General features: G+C 48.2%; 1 protein-coding gene across 2 annotated transcripts in view; it reads right to left on the bottom strand.

Moving 5' to 3' along the window:
• The window catches only part of KCNT2 (potassium sodium-activated channel subfamily T member 2), a 2,196,588-nt gene that overhangs the window by 227,206 nt on the left and 1,951,793 nt on the right, over nt 1-17,589 (bottom strand). The gene's annotated exons all lie outside the window — the stretch shown is intronic.

The raw sequence follows: 17,589 nt of genomic DNA, 5'->3' as shown, positions 1-17,589 counted from the left end.
TTACTGTTAAATTTCTATATAAAAGACACTGTAAAAATCAGCGTTGTTTCAACTTACAACTCGCCTGCAAAATTCTAAGGGGGATATTCATAAGAATGTGACGCAGCTTAACACAGCAAGGAACCTTGCAGGAATGCACCATATTTTAAAGAATACGGCATATTCCTGTTGTGTCCCTGCGTGGGCACCATTTTAGCTGCCTAGCCCTAACACAGGCAACCTTGCACTATTATGCAAAGGTGCCTGTGTTGTAAGGCCAATAGTTTTTGTGCAGAAAGATGCACTTTCCTGCACAAAAACAATCCTCTGAGGCACTAATCCTCTTTTTATATGTGCTGCAAAATGCAGCACACATAGAAAGAGGAAGTAACAAAAATAAAGATATTTCTTCTTGTTAGGTCTCACCTGGGAAGGTGTCGCATTTTGGCACATTCCCAGGTGTTTGAAATGGGGTATTTGGTTGGAAGTCAGGTTTGTAACACACACATAGTAATACAGTGTAAACACTACAAAATGACTCAACACCAGGTTAGAAAAGTAGCCAATATTTATCGGAACAAAACACGACCAAAATGTCCAAAATCCAACATACACAAGTCAAGATATGAATTTTAAGAGTCTTATTCTTTAGAAAACAGTGAGAATGTTGTAATTGCTCAAAAGTACCTGGGTAGCATCAAAATAAAGCCGCACGGGCGATCTTGCATCGAAAAAGGCCAGCGATGCATCGATTTCTCACTCGCAAGCGAGACCGTGCATCATTCCTCCTCTGGTCAGGTCTGCATGTATCATTTCTTCTCCCCTGCAAGAGAGCAAGGCGTTGATTCTGGACAGGCACCTTGGGTCCGGGCAGGCTTTACATTGATTTTTCACACCCAGCGATGTTGCATTGAAATCCGGTTGCACGGTGTCAAGTGAGGCTTGTGTTGTTAATATCAGCTGCTGTGGGTGTTGCGCATCGTTTCTCCAGCCGCGTTGCCTCGAGCTCCCAGTAGCGATGCAGGTGACGCATCAATTTTAGCCACGAGGCCGGCGGCGCGTCATTTATCAGCTGTATTGCAGGTGTTGCATCAAAACTTTCCCTGCACGGCGGTCTTTGTGGGGATTTCAGGACTTTTCCACCAGCTTCACTTCTCAAGGGCCCAGGGATTGAATGGGGCACCACTTGAAAGGGCAGGTGTTTCACCAGAGAATCCAGGTGCTGGCAGAGAGAAGTCTTTGATGGCCCTGAGACTTCAACAACAAGAGGCAAGCTCAGCTCAAGCCCTTGGAGGTTCTTCTCAAGCAAGAATGCAAAACAAAGTCCAGTCTTTGTCACCTTTCACAGGCAGAAGCAACAACTGCAGGATTACCCAACAAAGCACGGTCACAGGCTCGGGCAGCACTTCTCCTCAGCTCTTCAGCTCTTCTCCTTGGCAGAGGTTCCTCTTGAATCCAGAAGTGATCTAATTTTCAGGGGTTTTGGTTCCACTACTTATACCACTTTCTGCCTTTGAAGTAGGCAACTTCAAAGGAAAGTCTATCTTGTTTGTAAGATCCTGCCTTGCCCAGGCCAGGCCCCAGACACACACCAGGGGGTTGGAGACTGAATTGTCTGAGGGCAGGCACAGCCCTTTCAAGTATGAGTGACCACTCCTCCTCTCCTTCTCTGCACAGATGGCTCATCAGGATATGCAGGCTACACCCCAGCTCCCTTTGTGTCATTGTCTGGAGGAGAGGTATAAACAGCCAAACTGTCAAACTGACCCAGACAGGGAATCCACAAACAGGTAGAGTCACAAAATGGTTTACGCAAGAAAATGCCTACTTTCTAAAAGTGGCATTTTCAAACACACGATCTAAAAACAACCTTTACTCAAAGATGTATTATTAAATTGTGAGTTCAGAGACCCTAAACTCCACATCTCTATCTGCTCCCAAAGGGAATCTGCAAGTTAATAATAGTTAAAGGCAGTCCCCTGTTAACCTATGAGAGAGATATGCCTTGCAAAGTGAAAACCAAATTTGGCAGTATTTCAATGTTAGGACATATAAAACACATTAGTATATGTACACTTACATTGCACCCTGCACATAGGACTACCTAGTGCCTACCTTAAGGGTGCCTTACATCTTTGAAAAGGGACGGTTTAGGCCTGGCAAGTGAGTACACTTGCCAAGTCGAATTGGCAGCTTAAAACTGCACACACAGACACTGCAGTGGCAGGTCTGGGTTATGTTTACAGGGCTACTCATGTGGGTGGCACAATCAAAGCTGCAGGCCCACTAGTGGCATTTGATTTACAGGCCCTGGGCACCTCTAGTGCACTGTACTAGGGACTTACTAGTAGACAAATATGCCAATCATGGAAAGCCAATTACACATACATTTTACATAGGAACACTTGCACTTTAGCACTGGATAGCAGTGGTAAAGTGCCCAGAGTATTAAAACAGCAAAAACAGAGTCCAGCACACAGAAACAGAGGCAAAAAGTTATGGGAAACCACAAAAGGATGCCAAGTCTAACACCGGGTCTACCACTTCTGGTAAATCTAGGAATGCTTAAAAATCCATGGGTTTTGCATGAGAACATCCGTGGAATGCCTCCCTTTGGCAGAATAACTCAATGCAATGATTTGAGCTGCATTGATTTACTCAAGATCTATGAAGCCACTCAGGGACCCACACGGTGGCCTTGAGTGGCTTCATATATTGCATTTTGGTTTTGCATCGTGCATGTTCCACATTGAGTGGTACAAGAGCGATTCAACCCCAGTTACAAATATGCTCCTAAATTTCTTGACTCAGACATGCTCATATTTCAAGCTTGCTGGGTCATACACAATCCACTATGTGTTACCCCTTTAAGACATGCTCTCACTGTCTTCATGTGCTTACTTATTTAGGCTGTGTTAACACGACCACAATCATGGCCCCTCACCAGATATCCCAGGAGGCAGGTCTTTCCCATTTTTCCTCCTCTGCCCTCTATAATTACACCCAATAATCATATTATATTCCTAATAATGAATAAGGATAAATTACATTGTTCATCACCCAGGACAGAATTAACTTTCATGTAAGCACTTGAGTACACAGATCACACGGAGGCCCTCATTACAAGTTTGGTGGCCACCTGATCGCCACACCAGTGGTGACAGTCACACCTCCGTCAGGCCGGCGGTGCAGACTACCATATTATGACCATGGTGGTGATCCAACTGCAACACAGCAAAGACACTGCAAGTACCGCCTGTGCAGTCGGACCACCGCCACCAGCGGTAGCCATCTCTAGGCCTCCGGGGACCTATTCACCGCCCACCATATAACGAGTCAGCAAACTGCTAAGATTTCCAGGACGGTTCGACCGTCACGAAAAGTCTGGCGGAAACTGACAATATAAAAGGAGACATTCATATGCAGGTACACAGACATGTCTACGGCTGCCACGGAACCTGAACTGGAAGTCTTCCCACTGCTGTATCTTGCACCAGGATCAGTGACGACGACGACAACCGTAAGTACCCCCACTTAACACACACTGGAGGGAAGGGCAGTATTACACACCCACACACAACACACACACCTGTCACAGATGGCGACGGCCACACACACACATGCCAACAAATGCCCGTATCAACACACATCTACAGATATACAAGCACACTTTAACTACACAAACGCATACACCAAATACACACACCATGGCCAATATACAATGGCCATTCACACAACACACCGCACACTCACACCAAAGCCACTGTCATACACATCCATACAACACACCCCACAATCACACAATGACAACATCACAAACACACAAATGCATTGTCAGAAGGCCATCAAACAACTCTACCCGACAAGACATACTGGCAGCAACACGTAGTAACAACACACAATCATATAAATAGTACAGACATCCAAACAGGGGCCTCAATTGACATGCCACGTCCTACCAACATACCAAGGACACCACAGATGCATCACTATACACACGGACGCACACACACCACTTCCAAACAATGCCACTCACAACCATAACAACACATCACAACAAGCACATGGCACAAGTCATAAACCCAGCACATGCAGCAACATAAATACATCCCATACACATACCACACAAACATCTAAGTATACAGATATTACACAACCTTGTCAAAGGAAATCTAGGACAATTTCTCAAACTTGACATCCACAGCTTTGTGGGCAGATGTATTTAAAATTCATATAAATAAAAAACTATGTTCAGGTAAGGCCCACTGGCCAGTCCGAATGTCATAAGTGCCTCAGGCACATTGGGTGCGGTCACATGTGCCAACTTGACTCCTGACTGCAAATTGGCCTCCACATGGCAGGGGCATCAATGCGGCAGGCAGGCACCTCAGGGTTGGGGGGTTTGAAGGGGGATCCTTGGTTTTAGGTTTCGGAGGGGGGTTTAGGCCTCGATTTTGATTCTGGGGGAGGGGGTTTGGATTTTGGGGTAGGAGTAGTGACCTTAGGCATTGGAGGGGGTGGTTTCTTTGCAGGGGGAGGGGCATGGGCACTACCAGGGGGCCACAGGAGGACTGGGAGTTGGAAGGTCTGGTTTGAGGCAGGGAGACATGGTACTTAGGGGCATCACAGGGTGGGACAGGAATAGGGAACAGGTCAAGACTGGCAAGGAAAGTTTTTCAGGTACATGGGCGGTCATGGGTAAAAGGCTTGGGAGTGGAGGTAGAGGGAGTGGTTGTAGGAGGTGTTGGACTTGGATGCAGGTATGTGCAATGTGTGCTTGTGTGTGGTGAGTGTATGTTGGGTGGGTGAGTGAGTGCTTTTATGTTTTTTTGGAGGAGGGGGAAGAGATGCAGGGAGATGGTATGCAAGATGTGTGAGTGGGGTGGTGGCTGCAAGTAAGGAGGATGTGCTGCATGTGGTCGTGATGGTTGTTGTGGTGAGTGCGGATGTATTTGTGGATGTCTGCGGGTCTGCTCTTATGGAGTCTGTGGGTATGACAGAACTGGTGGCAGGATCAAGGAGTGTAGGTGTAGTGATTGCAGGTGTGAGTGGTGATGTGTCTGTGATGGAGGAGGTGGTGGGGAGACAGTGTAGGAAGTAGCTGTTTTAGTGTCTGTGGGTGGGTGTTGACTGTGCATGCTTGTGGTGTGTGCTGTGGTGGCTATGTTTGTCTTTGCGCACCTTGACTGTTGTAGTGGGTGAATGCTGGTCTGTATGTGTGCTCTGGATGGGTGAGAGGACATGGGTGTTGGACTGGGCAGAATGTCAGAATACGGCTGTGCGCGGTCCAGATCCCACCCGAAACTCCACTGCACGGATTTGCAGCGCTTTATGCGCACCACTTTTTATCCCCTCTTGTTCCAAAAGTGGCCATCAACGTCGTCTGCCCTGTGGTAAAGCTCATGTAGCTGCAGGTTCAGGACATTGGTGGACAAGATGCACTTATCAGTGCTATTCTATGAAAGGACTACAATTCCCATGTTTTAGAGGCAGCAGCGATCTTGTAGTGTGGCAGGCCTATAAAGCCCAGCCACACCCAAGCACGTTGCTCACTTTTTTGGAGACTTCGATGCAGTCAGACCTCGTGGGAGTTCCTCCGAAGAAGAGCAGATTTCCTGCATGGCAGATGGACGGCAATCAGAGTATCCTTGTTTCCATGGTGAATTCAGATACGAGTAGGTCGTACTCGTAGCGATAAGGTCTTGATGAGCCTAATCTTGAAGGGAGTTGTAACTTCCAAAAGGTGAAGCGCCCCTTAGCACAATGAGCAAAGCGTTCTCACTTTTCAGAGTGAAGCAGCCTTGGCACGACGATTAAAGCGCTTCGGAGCACGGAAGTAAAGCACCCCTTAGCACAACGAGCAAAGCACTTCAGCCACAAGAGGAAAGCGCCCTTGGTACGGCAATCAAAGCGCTTCAGTCCACATGAGTAAAGCGCTTTTGGCACAGAAATCAAAGCGCTTCAGTCTGCATGAATAAAGCACCCTTGGCACGGCAATCAAAGCGGTTCAGTCCACATGAGTAAAAAGCCCTTGGCACAACATTCAAAGTGATTCAGGCCACATGAGTAAGACGCCCCTTAGCCTAACGAGTGCAGTGCTTCAGGTGAAACAATTGAAAGCGCTATCTGGCATAAGGAACAAAGCACTTTCAATGAGTAAAACTTTGCGGCCTATAGTTGTAAATGTGAAAGCATTTTGGAGATAAGCATATTATAGATTTCATTGTTTTTGTTTTGTTCTTGTTCCATGATTCAAAGAAGGGGCTTTGCCCTCATTTCAAAAGGGGTCTCAATCTGATATCACGTAGACGCCTTTGGTCAAGAGTCTATTGATGAGTTATATTGCTATTGCATGAGTATATGCATATTTGTTCTAACCTTTTCTTTTCAGATCTCTCTCCCTGGAGTTCCCTAACTTAATTCCCTTCCTCCCGTCTGGCTTCATCATAACTCTGTGCTATAATAGCTTTCTGAGTTGGTGACGCCGGGAGGTGGGCCTTTTGTTCAGCAACATGCAGATCCGAAGAAAAGGACACTGTGACAACAGGTAGGTGGAGGGGGACAGAAAATGAAGGGATACTGGCTGCCATCAAAGAGGAGGCCAGAGCCTGAAATGATCTCTGCAGGCCAGCCAAGGCACCGTGAATGCTTTCCAGGTAGGCATTACTTTGTTGCATCTGGGATGCCAGTCCTTGGATGGCATTCACAATGGTTGACTGCCCAACAGAGATGGCCTTTAGGAGGTCAATAGCCTCCTCATTGAAGGCAGCAGGGCTGACGGGGGCAGGGGCAGAGGTATCTGCTGCGAAAGAGATGCCCACCCTCTAGGTGAGCAGGCACAGGCAACTGGGTGAGAAGCTAGAGGGAGGGTGGTGCTGGTAAGGGGGTGGGAGTGGCAGACAAGGATGGTGCTGGGATCGACCCAGATGGGTCCACCACTGCCAGGGAGCTTTAACCAGAGGAGGAATCCGAAGATGATGTTGTTGTACCGGTCTCCTCCGTGGTGCTCCCCTCACCCTCCATCCTACAGGTACCTTCAGCATCGGTGGTCTCTGCCTCCTGAGTCCCGTGGGCTGCAGCTTCCCTACTCGCCGGTGCCCCTTCTTCTTCACATGATGATGCTAATGCACACAAGGATAGAAGAGGACAGGGAGAGAGGGTGGGAGGGAAAGAAAGGGAGGAAAGGGCCAATACCTACCCATCTAGTACACATACCAACAAGTAATCTACTCCTCCTCAAGAGTGGCAAGGAATGGCTATGAAACATAGTCCCCAAACATTGGTCATGAAGACATAATCCAATATGCAAGCTTTTACCTCCTAATACCAACAAAATGTCTATGTTGGACATGCTGCAGTATGTCATCAGTCGTTCAACAATGGTAAAAACTACCAACTACCCACATATACTTACCAATCCAACACTTTTGACACATTGTTTTTCAAATGTCCTAGATAGGTACATTTCACCCAAAATATAGGACAGGTTTGTAAAGGACTCATGATGTACAGAAGCCCATTGAGAATGCAATAATTTTCAGTAGAAGTTCACTACTCACAGGACGTATTATCCAATATCAGGCTTAACTAGATGACAAAGCAGACTCAGGGATAGGGAAATAAGGTTTTGAAATCACTCAACATAGGAGTTTGTCTAAACCCAACCGGACAAGGAAATTTAGCACCAACATATTACTGCTTACATGGTGTTTGGAAGCTAACTCACACCACTTCTAAACAGTGAAAGTAAAAGCCAGGACTATGATGTTAACTAATGTACACACATCTTATTAGTACCTACATAATCTAACTGACACAATAGAAGCCCATACAACTGACATTAAACAGTCTGTTCTCACCCACTTGTGGCTGCTGTACCATCAGGCTCTGGTTAGGCCACCGCCAATATGTGGACCTTTGGGAGGGGCAGGGTCCAACGGGCACCCCTCCCTCACTGGGAGCATGTCCCCAGCTGGGCCTCCGCGGTCTTCCAGGCCCAGCATCCCAGGTCCTTCCACCGCTTTCTGCAGTGGGTGCTCTGCATGTTATGGACCCCCAGGGTCCGCACTTGCTTGGCGATGGCTCTTCATAACCCCTTTTTCTGATGGGCACTGACCTGCATGGAAGACACAGACAAAAGGAGATATTCATGTAGAGTTACAGTACACCTACAGCAGAGAGGCCTACACACAGCATGCACAGCACATGCTCATACAGAGTCCACAATACGCCATTATCATTCATACAACACAACCCCAGCAGTCAATCATGCCATGTCTATATTTACACTTGTTTGCCGTCAAACACTACCCTAGCTGATAAGCATGCCACATTGTACTGACCTGTTTATCTGGAGCCCCATACAACTGTCCACCAGTTTCTCCAGTTCCTCCAGGGTAAAGGCTGGAGCCCTGTCTCCTGCAGGACATGCCATTGTGGCTGCCAGATACAGAACACAACAGCTCACGCAGTGGAGGTCTTGCTTGCTCGAGTGTCAGGAGTCAAGTGAACTGAGCTATAAAAAATGGCGGTCACGGCCACTGCGGTCATAATCGTCACCACCGTTGGTGATCCTTATTGCCCCAGTTTCCCATAAACATCAATGTTAACCAATGAGGAGCTGCTTGGCGGTTCTAACTGCCTCCCACCATGACCACTAACGCCGGCAGATTGAGGTCACTTCTATCTGTCCTCTGCATGCAGGACAGGCTGGTGCGAATTTGACCTATTTTCAAAATACCTATGTCATCCTAGTGCATCATAGCATGAAGTTAATCACTAATTGCTTGATATATGATGTCAACTTGTGAACTCACTGGTGAAGTGAGTGTCCCCTGCCAAAATTTCTGATGTAAAATCTTTTCATTGTATGGACGTTTGATAACTGTTTCCGTCTTAGGGACGAGTTTGCTATGTCAGACTTCCATCTCTGTACAGTCCCCTTGTGACAAGTATAGCAATGGAATTGACAGCCAGGATGTCGCAGTTGTGCAGTTCATGAATAACAGTTTCCCTGTGTCAGGTTTCAAATACATTACGTGACTTGTCCTGTTTTCCACTTCTATGGTGTACTTTAGTAACATCAGTGTAAGAGATACCCTGAAATGTGTTCTGTCCTATGACAGATAGCATTCAATGGGGAGATTGAGAAATGCACCAGTCTACTGACCCCTAGTTGAACTTGCTACCATGGAAGAAAGACACATAATATAGACGTATCATCTGAACCGTCAAACCATCAGGGAACTGTGTACCCAGTTGGAGCCGGATCTCCTGCCAGCCATATGTAATCCACATGTCATTCCACCAACAGTACAGGTGTTATCTGCCCTGCATTGCCTCACCTCAGGCTCTTTTCAGTTGACAGTGGGACTGGCTGCAGGAATGCCACAGCCGATGTTCAGTTTTGTGTTATAGGATGTACTAAATGCCTTACCCAAGCACTTGCAGAGCTACATCTGGTTGCCACAATGTGCTGATCTGTACACTGTGAAGACTGCCTTTTATGACATTGCACATGTTCCACATGTAATAGGGCCGATAAATGGCACCCACATCGCTTTAGTTCCTCCCAGGGTCAATGAGCAAGTCTACAGGAACACGTAGAATCACTATTCAATCAAGGCATGTGGTGTGTCTTGCCATCCAATACATATCCCATGTGACAGCAAAGTATCCTGGATCTGTCCATGATTCTTACATCTTGAGGAACAGCAGTGTCGCGACTACAGAGAGAGAGGGCCTGGCTCATTGGTAAGTGTACCAATGTCTATGTCTAATGTCTGTGCTACTTCACTTAACAGTCAGCTCTATGTCTTTCATAGTTCCCTAATGATTTGTATCTTTGTGCACACAAGCGACTCTGGCTACCCCAACCTTCACTGGCTCTTGACACCAGTGACATACCCTACAACAAATGGGGAGGACAGTTACAACGAGGCTCATGGCCAAACGAGGGGTGTAATTAAGAAGACATTTGGGCTACTGAAAGCAAGACTCAGATGCCTACATGTGTCCAGTGGGGCCCTACAGTACAGACCACAGAAAGTCTGCCAAATCATTGTAGCATGTTGCCATCAATCTTGCCATGAGAAAACACATTCCACTGTTGGACGAGGAGGAGGTGGCAGCTACACCAGTGGCTCAGGCTGATGACTCTGGAACTGACGAGGAGGCAGATGAGGAGGATGCAGCTGACTCTAGGACTGAGTTGATTGGGCAATTCTTCCAATGAATGGCAGGTATGTGTGGTCTAAAGTTAATGGTTCCTCTAACCCTGTCTGCCTAGTGACATTGTCCCTCCTTGTGTTTTGCATCAGGGGATATGAGTGCACTACATCCAAACGTTTGTGTTAAGCATTTTGATGGGATGCTAACTTACGATCAGGAGAGGTGTATCTGCTATTCTGACAAAGCCATGTGATACTTGCTGATGGCATGGCATGACTTCAGCATAGGGTTCCCCATGTAGCATGGTCTCAAGACTGCAGTTTGGATGTGTATGGTCTGGCCTAATCCTTTCACATGACAGTCCAGCTACCCATCCACACTGTTTCCAAAAACCATTGTCTGGTATCTACCTGTTTTAGACATTGCAAGATAGGTTTTCCGTTGGTGATGTTAGATATGAGGAATGGTTCTTTTACTTTGCATGTGTGTGACCTACAGACCTACCTTGTAGATATGTGGTGATCTCTCCACTGCAACATGATCCCTGTGGATTGCATTATGTCCTGTATGTATATTGGATGGGCAACACAGGAGACATTACTGAAGCTTTGCCTTATCTTGTTCTATCTTCAGGTCAGTTGTGTGGTTACACTCTGCTTTCTGACATGACTGTTGGCACCCTTGGCATAGGTTCACAGTTCAGGAAGGATGTCATGACCAACCTCCTGGACATTTCTTGCCACATCTCTCCATCTGTCAGACCATCTGTCCTATGTGTGCATTTTAATTTATCTCTGTCACATTAAATGGTACTGGTGACAATTATGACACATACACCATTACTGTGCTTAAATGTGTTTATTTTGATTCAAAGTGCATTTGCTGAGGAGTGGGGTCATGGGCTTTGAAAGCATCAGGGTAGGTGGCCCAGCTGTTGGTTTCACAGGTCCAGTCTCCAAGGGCCAACGGGAAATGGTGTTTTGGCAGTGGACAGTCACCTGGTTGTCTCAGTGGCACACAAGGGAGAATGTTCAGGAGAGACATCACTTCCTGGCGGTGTTTTTGGTCTTGGCCTCAGGTCTTGCAAGATACCTGGATGAACGACCTTGTTTGCGTGGTGGATCCTCAGCTGCAGGGGCAGGGGTGCTCATAGCCTGTGGGTCTTCTGGCCGGGCCTCCATTGTAGTAGCTGTGGCAGATGTAGATGTACACAGGTGTTGATTGGCTACTGTTAGGAGCCTTCTGGTGGGTGGATGAGACATGCAGGATGCTGGTATGTTCTGTGAGCACCCCACAAATGGAGGCCATGGTGGCATTGTGTGTCTGCGACTGCTGCATGGTCTTCTGGTGATATTCCCTCTGCAGCCTCTGATTCTCCTGCAAGGTTGTTAGTATTTGAACCATCCTGTCCTGGTATTGCTGGTATGCTCCCAGGACTCTGGAGATGGCTTCCTGGCCGGTCGTGTCCCATTGGTGCCTCATCCTTTACCTACAGTTGCCGTCCCACTGCCCCTTGCCACCTGTGACCCTGGCAAGGTGTGCCCACTCCCACTCAAATCAGGACCTCAATTGTCTTGGATGTTAGGGGTCAACTCAGGTCCCTGTACTCTGGGGCACACTATAGATTGATCAGTCCTTGGGACACAAGTTTGGGGAGGAGGGGTTTCCTGTGCTGTAGTAGCCACAGAGGTGGGGGACTCACATGTGGGCAGGGTGAGACTGGTGGTGGTGGACTGACTAGTATCCCAGATGGGCCAGGTGAGGCATCCCCTTCCAGACATCCAGAGTTTTAGTCCTCAATTGGGCCTACTTCCAGGGGATGTCTCTGGTATCCTCTGCTGGGTGGCAGTGCTAGTGCAGGTGTTTTAATAAAAATTGTTTATAGGTGTTCAAGTATTATGAGTAATGGGTTTGTGTAGAAAACATAATAACATAGAAACATAATGCACACATTTAAAAAAGGTGATCAGGATGAGTGGCCGCCAATGTTCACGAAGTGTACTTACTAATAGTTAATTAATATGAAATGTTGAGCATATGTCACATTAAGGGTTATGCATTATGTATTAGCCTTATTAATTGTAGGCTTAACTTAGCGGAGGTCTTGGCCTAGTTGCCCGGCCTCATGTGAAGCTGTATTTCTTAATGTTTAACAAATGGCTGTACTAGAGAGTTAAACTGTGATTTTCCATTGTAGTTTAAATGTACTCGTAGCTGAAAAGCCTTTTCTCATGAGAGTCAATTTTTGGAAGATGCTGTTCTTGCTAAATGTAATAATATGTGTGGAATGTGTGTAAGACTCCCTTTCTCAAGAGGAGAACAATGGAGACACTGACTGGAGTAGAAGCTGCAACAATATTGTATCCTGACGAGCCGGATGAAAAACCAATCAGCGACATGTGAATGGAATAGTGATGGAATTCATAGATTTGAAATGTTAGTATTATTGGACAAAGTATGAACATGCGATCCCTTGACCAATAGGGACTTGGGAAGTAGTTTTATGGAATTTAACTGAACAGGACTGCACCGAGGGGGGAGAGCCCATTCTTTCCCATTTTCCGTCATGACAAGAGACGTGCTTAACTTTATTGCTTAAAGACTTTGGCCTTCATTATGACATTGCCGATAAATGCCTCTTACTGCAGTGCTGACGGCCGCCAATTTACCGCCGCACTGGCGTATATCCGTCCACCATATTATGGCACACACATACCAATCTGCCAGAATACAGCCTCATACATAAATCTGCCAGACCAAAGATCAGTGCAAAAGTGGCGGTCCCCAAACCCACATAGTTACTCCAACAGAACAACGCCCATCACAATATGAACCACGAATCACCACAGCGGACATTTAGCGGCGGTGAACCATTGACGGTACATACCGCCGCACTCACAATGGACACCCACATACAAAACAACACTACATTGGCCAATTCAAACAACACACACCTGACACCCATACACACACCACACCCACAGACCCACACCACTATAAAACACACACCCACATTACCCACAACCCTTTACAAACAACAATTATTGCCACCAGACTGAAACCAAGATCACTGACACAACTAGACACACACACCACTCACACCTATACACCCCTCACACATTCCACATCACACACCCTACCATATTACCCAACACACCCTCACCAACACACATCATACAACCCCCATGACACCACAAAGCACCCCTGTTTCACTGAGGAGGAGTTAAGGGTCATGGTGGAGGAAATCGTCAGGGTTGAGCCACAGCTCTTTGGATCACAGGTGCAGCAGATATCAATAGCAAGGAAGATGGAGCTATGGTGGAGAATCGTGGACAGGGTCAACGCCGTGGGACAGCACCCAAAAACAAGGGATGACATCAGGAAGAGGTACAATGACCTACCGGGGAGAGTACATTCCATAGCAGCAAGACACCAGCTCGCTATCCAGAGAACTGGCGGTGGACCCCACCTCCTCCCTCACAACTCACAGCATGGGAGGAGCAGGTACTGGCAATACTGCATCCTGAGGGCCTGGCCGGAGTTGGATGAGGACTGGACACTGGTAAGTCAACTTTTAACAATTATCACCCCCCATACCTGCATGCCATCAAACACCCACACACTCACTCCCATCACTCCACTCCATCCCACACACTCTGCCATCACATCACACTAATCCCAATGCCAAGCCCCGCATGCTGTAACAATGCATGGGCACCCCTCCCAGCCCTGCATGGACACTCACCACCAAAGCATGCACAGCATAGGGAAACAAACATAACCACTATACACAAACATACACAAGCAAAAGCTGGCAGGGGAACAACAACCATAGAGGGGTACAAATGTCAGACACCTGAAGCATAATACCTCATTTACATCCCCACAGGTACCCCAGCCAATGTCACTGGAGAGTAGGTGCCACCACTATTCAGTCCCCCAACAGAAGAAGCCCACAGTGATGACAGTAACTCTGGACTTCTGGATCAGGCCGATCTAACTGTCCCATCAGGGACCACTGGACAGTCGGTCACCCAAGCACAGTCACAGACCACCATAGAGCCTCCCTCAAAAGGAACCGACACCACAGCACCCACCCAGCGTACCCACACCTCTGTCCCCAGGACACGTCAATCAGCAGTGTGCCCACCTGTACAGGGACCCCAGGCCACACCTCGCACCCAAGACAATCAGGGTCCTGGGGTCAGTGACAGTGGGCTCAATGTTCAGGGGACAGAGGCACAGGCCAACAGGGACAGTGGGAGGACTGCTGTGCACCAGGGGGAGGACAGGACCAGGGAACCAACTCTCCAGGAGGCACTCTCTGAGATCCTGGGAGCCTACCAACGTTCCCAGGACACGATGGACCAGATCCTATACAATGTGCAGGAGAACAGGTGGTTGCAAGAGGTACAGTATCAGGGGATCAGAGAGGACTTGCAGGCCATCAACAACACCCTGATCTCCATAGCAGGGGTGCTGGCAGACATGGCCAACATTATGAGGGAGGCAGTGTGACACCAGTGGGCCTCTACCACTAGCCAGTCATCTGAACAGCCCTCCACTTCTGCTGCTGCTAGTGGCCAGGAGGCCTCGCCACAGGACCAACAGGCCATCAGCACCCCTCCCCCTGCAGAAGGTGAACCACCCCGCATATGTTCCCTGCAAACCAGACAGAAGCCAGAGGCACTTGCCAAGACCATCGCCAGGAAATGAGACTCTCCTGATTGTCCCTCTTGTGTCCCACTCAGTTACCTTGTCCACCTTGAACTGCCATTGTTCCCCTTCCCTTATCCCCATGGACAATGCACCTGTGCTACAAACACACTGGAACAATACCCTGGACTTTCCTCCATCATCACCCCAACCCATTGCACTTTCCCCTCTAGATTTTAGCACTACAATAATGTGTCATATCACCAACATCTGCAAAATTAATATCCAGAGGTAACTGTAAGTAGAGCAAACTGTCACACAGAATACAACAATACTCATAGAAATTTAAAGTTGCACTGCCTCACCTGTGTGTCGTTGGAAGTATTGATGTATCACTGATGTTCTGTTGTCCACATACTCATCCTCTGCTTCCTCATCCTCACTGTCCTCAGGGTCCACTGCTGCCACAGGGGCATCTCCAGTCTCCTTCTCCTGCTGAAAAGGTACATGCTGTCTGAGTGCCAGGTTGTGCAACATGCAGCATGCCAAAACTATCTGGCAGACCTTCTTGGGTGAGTAGCACAGGGATCCACCTTTCAGAAGGATGCACCTGAACCTGGCCTTTAGGAGGCCAAAGTTCCTTTCTATGATACTTCTGGTTAACCCATTTGCCTCATTCTAATGTTCTTCTGCCCTTGTCCTGGCATTCCTCACAGGGGTCAGCAACCAAGACAGGTTTGGGTAACCAGAGTCACCTTCAAATATTGAGGGACAACATTTAGCCACACACTATCCTATACGGCCAATATCTGAGGCATACACCAACATATACTGGGTGGGAATCAGGGCTCACCTATTAGCCACACCCTGTGCCTCTGTAGTTGGGATATCACATTTGGAATGCTGCTATTCCTTAGGACATAGGCATCATGCACCGTCCCTGGAAACTTAGCATTGACATGGGAGATATACTGGTCCGCAAAGCACTCCATCTGCACATTCATGGAGTGGAAACTCTTACGATTCCTGAACACCTGTTCATTCTGGCGGGGGTATAAATGCAAAATGTGTTCCATCAATCACACCAATTGTATTGGGGATATGTCCCATTGCATAGAATCCGGCCTTCACAGTGGCCAAATCCACAACCTGGGGGAGTGCAATGTAGCTGCACATGTGTTTTATCAGGGCAGATAACACTCTTGTTAACAGGTTTGAGAACATTGGCTGTGACATTCCTGCTGCCAAGCCCACTGTCACTTGGAAAGAACCAGTTGTCAGGAAATGGAGAACTGATAGCACTTGCACAAGGGGGGGATACCGGTTGGTTGACTGATAGCAGATATCAGGTCAGGCTTCAATTGGGCACACAGCTCTGTGATTGTGGCCCTCTCCAATCTATAGGTGAGTATTATGTGCCTGTCCTCCATTGTAGCCAAGTCCACCAGGGGTCTGTACATGGGGCTATGTCTCCATCTCCTATTCATCCGCAACAATAGGTATCTAAGGGACAAAAGAGTGAGCAGGCTGTCACAAACTGAACAATGGAGCCACAACAGCAGTCCACAATGTGCAAACATGTAATGGGAAGTGTAATTAGTGAAGTATGTGCCTACTGATCCTGTGATGCAGCAATAATCGACAGGCCTGTCCACTCCCCCTGAAATGCCGACTGCCTGCCCTGTGTGGAGGGACAGGTGGAAGTGAGGTAATGCCGCTGACGGTCGTGAACCGCTTTGCAATTCCTCATTGGTTAATATTGGGCCCTATGGGGTACAGTGGCCAATGGTGATCTACACCGGTGGTGACGGTATGCACCGCCGCGGACGTGACCACCATTTTCAATCAGACTCCTCACTTGTTTCCTGACCTTCCATAGGAGAGGACCTACACTGCATGTGCTGATGTGACCTCTGTCTGGAACCTACCATGGCCTGTGTGACCGGGGAAAGGGCCCAGCCTTCACTTCTGAGGAGTTGGAGTGACTGCTGGATGGAGTCCTACCCCAGTACGGACTGCTGTATGGGCCTCCAGACCAACAGGTGAGTACACCTTGTGCACGATGCATGTGGCATGCTTGGAGTTGTGTATGAAGGCCTTGTAAAAGGGAGATGGGTGGATGTCCTCTTGGCGGTGTACATGTTGTGGGCTGGGCTATGTGTGTGCCAATGGTGTTGCAAACGGGTATGGTGGGCCTTTTGTGTGACAGGCTGGACTGTTTGTCTAATGGTGTTCTCCTGTCTGTATTGCCTCTGCAGGTCAGCGCCCATCAAGAGAAGGGAACATGGCGTGCCATCAGCAAGGAGGTGTGGACCCTGGGGGTCTATGGCAGGTGGAGCACCCACTGTCGCAAATGGTGGGAGGACCTGAGGCGCTGGGCATGGAAGACCGTGGAGGCCTGGCTGGGGGTGGCCTCCCAACGAGGAAGGGGTGCCCGTCGGACCCTGACCCCCTGATGGCCTGCATACTGGCAGTGGCCTACCCTGAGCTGGATGGGCGCTTCAGGGCATCACAGCAGCCACTAGGGGGCGAGTACAGTGGCTATCGTTACAATTTACTGCTGGTGGGGTGGTATCCGGGTGATGGTTGTGTGTCCTTGGGTGCCCCTAGGCCAGGCCAGACATAGCAGCGTAATTCCTCTGGTGGCTAAAGGTTTGAATGGGAAATACAGTTTACCTAGCTTATTAGAATTCACTCCTGGGCAGGGCTGCATGGGTCCCAGGTGTGCTGCAGTTGGTGGTGTGTGCCCTTCCTAATTTCTTAGTGACTAGCCTTTTCACGGGT

Source organism: Pleurodeles waltl, chromosome 4_2, assembly GCF_031143425.1.
Source record: "Pleurodeles waltl isolate 20211129_DDA chromosome 4_2, aPleWal1.hap1.20221129, whole genome shotgun sequence".
NCBI classification, from domain to species: Eukaryota; Metazoa; Chordata; class Amphibia; order Caudata; family Salamandridae; genus Pleurodeles; species Pleurodeles waltl.
The sequence above is the reverse complement of the archived record's forward strand: the minus strand, read 5'-3'. Positions and strand labels throughout refer to the sequence as shown.